We start from the raw sequence: 6000 nt of genomic DNA, 5'->3' as shown, positions 1-6000 counted from the left end.
CACTAGTACCTGTGCTAGAATTTTTTTTTTTTTCCTCTAGCATTTTTCCCACAGGTGCAGCATCCATGTTTTTTCCCCCTGGATCAATCGAATGTTGATCCATTGGTTGCAACAGGAATTGACTGATCTGAGCCTGACTTCATGGACTGAGAGAGAGTGACTGGCCCAAAGTCACCCAGCTGGCTTTCATGCTTAAGGTAGGACTAGAACTCAGTCTCCTGGTTTCTAGGCCAGCGCCTGATTCACTAGACCAAACTGGCTCTTGTGTAGCTGTGTTGGAATCATAGTCAAATAATAGAAAACATAATACTCAAGCATGTCTCAGCAGGTTTTAGCTTTTGCTATTTTGGAATTCAGTTAAAAGCTAGAGACATAATTAAAAGCCTGTGCCCATGGTATTATTTTGTGTCCAGAATAAAATTCTTATTCTGGACCTGGTCATCATAACTATTTATATTCCACTTCAGGGTAGGTGGCCCATGGCTCTATTACTGAACCATAACTCCTAATAGTTCCAACAACTTGGCTGATTGTACAAGATGCTGGCAGTTATGCTTCAAAAACATCTGGTGGCTCTAAAGTTTCCCTCTAGGGCCTACATCATCATCAGCGTTCTCATTTAGCAACAACTATATTTTTGGTGCCTTAGATCAATAGCTGCAATAATTCTGTGTTACTGCTATACACAGCAAAAGGTACTGCAATCAAAAGAACCAGACTGCAGTTTTGAGTAATTTTCTTCCTTTATAAACACACACACACACACACACACAGAACTGATAAGCCCTTGACAGGCCATAAGCTACAGATCTATAAGGAAAAGCAGCTATGACTCATGCTATGCTTATATTTACATAAATTGTAGGGATGTAGGAAATTGTTCCATGCACAAACCATTGCATGCACAGAACACCTGGTTTTCAGTGGTGCCTGAACCAAAACATGTCAGATGTTTTTGCTTTGTTACAAGAAGGGATGGGGGGGGGGCAGGTGGAAAAAATAGGAATATTGGCAGCTGAGGGAAGATAGGAAAGGAGCAAAGAGAAGATTCTTATGACTGTAGGTGGGCAGGCCAGTGGAATATGCAGTGGTTCTCCCCCTTCATCCTGGATCAGTTCCAATGGTGTTGGTGAGAGGAGATGTATCCCTAGACAGCTACTTTGTGCGGTCCTGCAAGGCTCTGCAATAATTTCACTTCTATTTAACATCAGTAGGAAAACGATGGATGAAATCATCTATTTGTTATCCTAGCTGACCAAGTGATTCCATCCAGTTATTTCTGTTGTCTGGAGTCAGTGTATGTCTGAATGAGAAATAACAGGGTCAGCTTAACCCTGGCAAGACTGAATTGTGTTTCTTAGGAGTCCCTGGATATGGGATCTTCCCATCTGTAGTTCTGGACTGTGTAGCACTCCCCCATACAGAACTGGTACACAGTTTGGGGATCAGCAGTTATGGCCAGAAGGGCCTTTGCCTAAATCCCTGTACAACAACTGCACCCATAGCTGGATTAGCAATTTTAGTCAGAGTCAGTCATGCCTTGGTCATCTCGTTTGGACTATTCCAATGTACTCTACATGGGGCTGCCCTTGAAGTCCGTCTTGAAGCTGCAAGTCACTCAGAACGCAGAGGCATGGATATTCATGGATCCACCATGGCACAACCCACTATTTTCCATGCTGCAATGGCTTCCAGTAGGCTGTGTTCAGTCCAAGGTCCTGGATATCATTTATAAAGCCCTACATATACAGAGACGGATTACTTGTGGGGTCACCTATATCAAACTGACTCTGGCCATATCATTTGTTCCAACAGGGTGAGCATGCTCCAAGTCCCCTCTATAAAAGTATTATCTGACAGGATCTGAGACATATGCCTTTTCTGTTGTGGTACCAGCCCTCTGGGACAGCACACCTTCTGAGATTCAGATTAGGCCACGATTGGGTTTTTTTTTTAACCTTGTTATTTTTATTTTAATTCTATGTTAGCTGTCAGGGTTGCAATCTGCAATTTGGGTGGTCATATACATTTATTAAATAAATAAAGTTGAACACATATTTCAGCAAATTTGAATGCATAATTAATATTTATATGCAATTGTATAGATTTGAAATAAAAAAGCAGTAACCGTCAGATTAGAAGTTTGGACTCCCTTTCAGTCAGTATTTTATCTTTTGGCAGAAAGAGTTTCCAAACTTTTCCTAAAATCATTTCTACTTTTTGTTTTGTTCTGGGTTTTTTTCTCCCCCTATTCTTTCTTGCAGAACTGTTGTAGTTCAGAAATATTCAAAATCTAGTTCCAGATCAACCATAAAGCATTTACATGAAATAAAAATATTTTGGAAAGTATTTTGCAAAACAGTGACATTTCAGGTTGTTTGAGCTTGAAACAAAACACATGTTGAAGGAAACACATATTTCCTTTCAAATATGATATAAAATTGATAACTCAAGTTGATTCCAGGATAACTTACTCTTATTCTGAGTGCCACTATTGGACTTTTTATGTTGCTATTAGAACAGCTAAAGTCACATTTTTGTTCCTATATTGGTAAAGATTGATGAAGTTGATCTGGGAAGATGGACAACAGAGCAGAAGAGAGATCAGCCCAGACTGAAGAAGACAATTACCAGCTTAATTCATTGCCTGCCTGTAAATTACCACTGTTTTTTTAAAAAAATAAGTAGTTGTTCTGGGAATTTAGAGTATATGTGAATGTGTAGCTTGCAAAAGAACACAGTTGTACATCCTAATGCTGTATTGAAGATACAAAACCTGTTAATACAATGTTTGCATATTTTGTTTGCTACTGTCCATGCTTAACAAACCAGCATAGCATGTTTTAAAAATATATTTGACGTTAATATAAAGACTTATGTTTTAATTTATGTTGTGTTACTGTGTGCTGTATATTAATACCAAACAAATTGCTCTTTTGATCTGTTGCTTTTGGGCTTCAGAGTGAATTTAAAAATTTTTAAAGATCCCTATTTTTCTGTGGGATTATCTGTGAGCTTAGTGCTTGTTCTGGGCTGTGAGTTTACATATATTTAACTTTTGTTGATTCACATTTTGGCTACATACAGAGGCGATTATTCTGTATCTGTTAGCAAATTTTTCAGAATGATTTTTGCTTGATGGGTGAGTCTGGGGCACTGGAGCAAAATTTGTATTCGTTGTTTTTTTTTCTTTTCCCCTATTGTGATATAAGTGCTATAATGCCAAGTCATACGTAGCACAGCATTTGCAGCAAAATTATTTTATTTTTGGAAAAGAAAGCCAAGAAACCAAAACCAAAACCACCTACCTTCACTTAGCAGCAAGAATACAATTTTCAGTAGCTGGCTTTCTCTTATTCTTTCCAGAAGAACGGCCTGTGCTCTTGCAAACTGTTAAAATAAGTACTAATGGAAAGAATGTTGATGAAAGATTAACTACTTTTGTTCTCTGTTAACGTGCACTGGTTGAGCCATCAGGGAATTACTTAAGGTGAAAGATTTTGTTGAAGGCTTTGTGTGTTTTTCTATTCATATACAAAGTGCCTCTTTAATTTTTTTTTTCCTATGAGGCATTTTAAATATTTCCAAATATGTTTTAAAATCACCCAATGGACAATGTTTATATCACATGGAGCGTGATCCCTTCCACTCTTGTGGCCCAGATAAGAAAAACAAAGGAGTAAGGGGCTGGTTCTGAGTCCTATATGGTTTGAAACTTTGATATAGGCAATTCTCGTTATTTGCAGTAGACTACTGAATTAGCGAATGCTGAAACCTCAGCTGGGAACGTGCGCATCAGGTGATTTCAATGTTTTGCTGCTCATGCCCTCAAATAAGCATGTCGGTGGTGTGAGTACTGGTTTTGGGGTGACAATTTTTTTTCACAAGTAAACAAATTTGCAAATATGGAACCCACAAATAACAAGGATAGCTTGTATTTATATGATCTGAAGAGAAATCGAAGAATGAATTATTTTGTGTGTGTGTGTGCGTGATATTTCAAGTTTTGCTCCATTACAGCAATCCAAGAAAATGATGAGTAAGGTTTTTCTTCTGAGCTTGGGACCAAATAATTCTATTTAGAATACACACCAACATAATAAAATACATTTTAATTTGTAAAAGTAATCTAATATTTAACAAATGATGTATTTTCTGAAGATTTTTAATGTTCTGTTAACATTCCTTTGGGACAAGTTTCTGAATGTGGTTGCTTTGGGTTTTTTTTTAATTCCCCATCCACTTGTAGTAAATGTACTTTGAAAAAAATAGTTATCATTTATTAACATCCCACTAGATAGTATTACACAATTATGATGGAAAAATATTCCCAAGACAGCTATCTCATACTTAAAAGCTTTCTCCAGTCATCGTAACATAAGCCAGTTGAAGAAAGTGTGATTCATTTTTTGTGAAGTGCAAAACAAACAGCTGAATTTCCATCCATCCATCCTTTGCTAAAACATACCTGAAGTGTTCAAATTCACATTCATTGCCAGTTGCAGAGAATAGCAACTATTCCCTATTATTTAATAGGAATGCATCAAGTGCATTTTGTTAGTTTATCAGATTATGAAGAATTGTCCTTCTTAGAGATAATTGAAATAATGACCACTGCTGTACATTAATAGCAAACAGATATATGTACACAGTAATGTTATTTTACTGGACCATGTAAGTCAAGTCAGTAGCTCTTAAGCACACATCACGTTTTGTCCACCTTATTAACATACAGGTAGTCTTCATTTAACAACCACTTGTTCAGTGACCATTTGAAGTTACGATGGTACAGAACAAGGGGGACTTTCGATGGGTCCTTGAAGTTCTGGCTGTCCCAGCACTCCCATGGTCACGTGATTATGATCTGGGTGCTTGGCAACTGGCTTGCATTTACGATGATTGCAGCATCCCTCAGTCACATGATCGCCATTTGTGACCTCCCCTGCCAACTTCTCACAAGCAAAGTCAATGGGGAAGCCAGCAGAGAACGTTCCAAGTTGCTCTGGTAAGTCACTCAGATCCCACCCACCTGGCAGCAGTCACCCCCGGCCCTGTTACACTCACGCTGTGCCTTGCTCTGTGCCTTACCTGCCTGCCAGCCACCCTGCTTGTGAGCTGCCTGGGACTTGCTTAATGACCCATAATCTTCACTTAATGATGGCAACAAGGAGTGCTGGGATTGCCATTGGTAAGTGATGCAGTCATGTGATGTAGGCTTTATGACGGCATCTCTTAGTGACAGAAATTCTGGTCCCAATTACCATCGTTAACCAAGGTCTAACTGTACCTTGTCTTTTCTGTACCATATTACCAATCTTTCATATGTAAAATCTTTGGTTTCCACTAAAATATTGACTTATAACTCATTGATATATACTCTACCATATTTTTCTTAACAAAGCTCTCCTGAAAATATTATCCAAAAGGTAAGCCCTAAAATATTTTAACAACAAATAAATTTAAACAAAACGAATACATACACACAGAGAGAGACAAACAGAGACAGGGTGTAGTGGTTAAGGTGCTGGGCCAGGAGACCATGAGTTCTAGCCTTAGGCATGAAACCAGCTGGGTAACCTTGGGCCAGTAACAGTTTCTCAGTGAGTGGAAGAAGGAAATAGCAAACCACTTCCAAATCAATCAATCAATCTATCCACCCACCCACCCAACCCCTGTGTGTGTGGTATATCAGTGTGTGTGTGTGTGTGTGTAAAACACACACACTCACACACAGAGCCAATTTCTTTTCCCTCTGGCATTATGAGGAAAAGGTACAATTAGAAAATAATTTCCCCAGCAGTGTGTGTATGTTGCAAAAAATTGCCAATAATCCTGAGATTTGTTAAGATGCAGGAAATTACATGAATGCATAGAGTTATTTAATTGTAGACCATAATTCAATATTCAATTGCTTCACCTGTTGAAGGGCAATAGATGACCCAAAAAAGAAAACATGGGTATCACACAAACTAGTTTTGTGAGAATAGTAAGAAAGTAATT

Source organism: Python bivittatus, unplaced genomic scaffold, assembly GCF_059951505.1.
Source record: "Python bivittatus isolate LINGU-HERP-01145 unplaced genomic scaffold, Pbiv_v1 ctg000350_np1212, whole genome shotgun sequence".
Lineage (NCBI taxonomy): Eukaryota > Metazoa > Chordata > Lepidosauria > Squamata > Pythonidae > Python > Python bivittatus.
The sequence above is the reverse complement of the archived record's forward strand: the minus strand, read 5'-3'. Positions refer to the sequence as shown.